At 42.7% G+C, this 2,333-nt stretch overlaps 1 long non-coding RNA gene across 1 annotated transcript; it reads right to left on the bottom strand.

The window, feature by feature from the left end:
- Positions 1-301: 301 nt before the first annotated feature.
- LOC144587528 (uncharacterized) lies at positions 302-1,325 on the bottom strand. Its single transcript, XR_013542671.1, has 2 exons — positions 1,240-1,325; positions 302-404 (listed from the first exon to the last, which is right to left on the bottom strand). It is a non-coding gene; the product is annotated as an uncharacterized LOC144587528 (long non-coding RNA).
- Positions 1,326-2,333: the final 1,008 nt, after the last annotated feature.

Here is a 2,333-nt window from a genome sequence, read left to right as displayed (position 1 = left end):
AAAGATTAAAACATAAAGTGTATGAGAAAGAATTGGCTGATTTACACCTGGGGAATAAAAACTAACTGAACATGTTCCTTTATCAGGGAGGACCCGTATGTGTCAAATCTAGTGCTGAATGTAGAACAATCGACACACACCCAGTTGCTGTTTGGACAGCCATCTGATGTCATTTATATATCAAAGTAAAGAAAATCCTCCTTATTCTAGCCTATGGGTGTTATTGTTAAGAAAGACCCCCTCCAGGTTAGAAGGCTAATATATAACTATGGAAATTTGTGCCGACTTTCCCCTACTAGTATTTGCTTTTGTGATCATATCTAAGCAGCTTTATTTGTTGTTGTTTTTAAAGTTAGAGAAGTGTTCCAAGAATTTTGGCGGAAAGTAGCAGAATGCAAGGTAATCTGAAACATATGAAACACACAGTTATTATCTGTATAAAAGAATGTGCTATTTCAAGACTACTCAATCCTAAATTTATTCCATCTTGTTTTTTTCACATCAATATATTTACAGTAGGACCCCCATCTCCACAGGAGACCGGTTCCAAGCTCCGCTATAATGATATACGCAGATGATCAAGCACAATTTTAATAGCAAACACTATACATAAGCGTGGTCTCTGGCTCCCTATGGTGACCAGGTCTGGTAATGACAGCATAGAAATATATTTCTCTAGCAAACTCTATACAACATAGCATGGAAGGGTTTCAAACAGAGACCCGGATGCCCATTTGTCAAGAGATCCTCTTTACTTTAGCTTTTACTGTATCCGTTTCCATAGCCAAGCAGGGATTTGAACCCACATCTCCTGAGTCCCCAGTCCACCCACTTCACTACTACTGGCTCATCTATCTCTATCTGTCCATACAGCTGTATGCTCCTTGTTTTGTTCTTAAATATTGTCTTTAAACACTGTAAGCTGCTATGGGTCCTTTTCTAAGCAGAAAGATAGGACAAAAATATTTTTAATAAATAAATATATCTATATTGATTAATCCACAGTACACAATCAAAAATGCACTGCACAGCCTCAGTGCTGCAGGAAATGTGGAGGATGTAAAATACATCACTGGAATCCTGAAGGGTGATGGCAGGAATATAAAGGGAGAAGGGATTCCCAGTCCTTGTAAGCGAGAACAGATGTGGTCTTTGACAGCCGCGCTTTTACAGCCACGTTTTCCCCCTGCCCTCCATTATCATTCTGCTCTGCCCTGTAAAGCCACTCAAACTGCTCACCTCATCCTTCAGCCATTCAAAACGTGGCCTGGACCAGAGAGACGGACCAGGAAGAGGTGGTCTCCCCATCCCATTTTGGGGGAGGTGGAGCCGCTCTAGGACATCACATCTATCACTTTAACTCTCATCACGCCTAAATGGAAAAGTTGTTTTGATTCTTCCTCTCCTATCAGACATTGGACATCTTTAGGGCAGCTCTGCCTTCAACGGTGGTGCTGGGTTGTGGCCAAACTAGATAAGGAAGCCTCTGTAATGTAGTGAATGAAATACCCGATTGGGGACTCAGATTAGAATCCCTGTTTGGCCATCAAAGTTCCCAGCCCATTTAGCGAGAATGTTTTGTTTTGTAATTTGTTGTTTTATTTTATTGTATTTTATCTTTGTTGTTGGCCACCTAGAGTAGTCCACCGTGACTAGATAGGCGGGATATAAATTAAATTAAATAAATAAATAAATAAATAAATAAATAAATAAATAAATAAATAAATAAATAAATAAATTATGTTCTTTATCCCCTCCTTGTACCTTTCCCCTCATTCCCCCTTCATAATACAAGGCTCCTGAGTTTACAGATTTCTGGTTATTTATTTATTTAAAATATTGTTACACCTCCTTGCTCCTTAAAGAGCTGGCTGGATAGCTCAGTGGTATCTGGCTAGGGAGCTAGAAGTTGGGAGTTTGATTCTTCACTGTGCTTCCTGGGAGAAGAGCCAGCCTGGGTATCCTTGGGTAAGCTGTGCCATCCCAGGGCTCCCTCTAGAGGAAGGGAAGGGTAAACCATTTCTGAGTACTGCATTCTCTAGGTCAGGGGTCCCCAACTCACAGTCCGCAGCCCGGTACTGGTCTGTGGCCTTGGCTGGACTGGGCTGTGAAGACAGATCTTCCACACACACTCCCCCAGCACACACACCCGCACAGTCCCTTTGTGCATGCGCACGAGTGCATGTGCACACCCCTCACCTCTTTGAGCATGTGCCCAAGTGTCTGCGTGCCACATGAGTGCTCCTACCTCTTTGGGCATGCACCTGAGTGTGCGTGACATGCACGAGTGTCCCCACCCCTTTGTGCATGCACAGCCCCTTCATGCATGCACG

The sequence above is a fragment of the Pogona vitticeps genome, chromosome 2, assembly GCF_051106095.1.
Source record: "Pogona vitticeps strain Pit_001003342236 chromosome 2, PviZW2.1, whole genome shotgun sequence".
Lineage (NCBI taxonomy): Eukaryota > Metazoa > Chordata > Lepidosauria > Squamata > Agamidae > Pogona > Pogona vitticeps.
The sequence above is the reverse complement of the archived record's forward strand: the minus strand, read 5'-3'. Positions and strand labels throughout refer to the sequence as shown.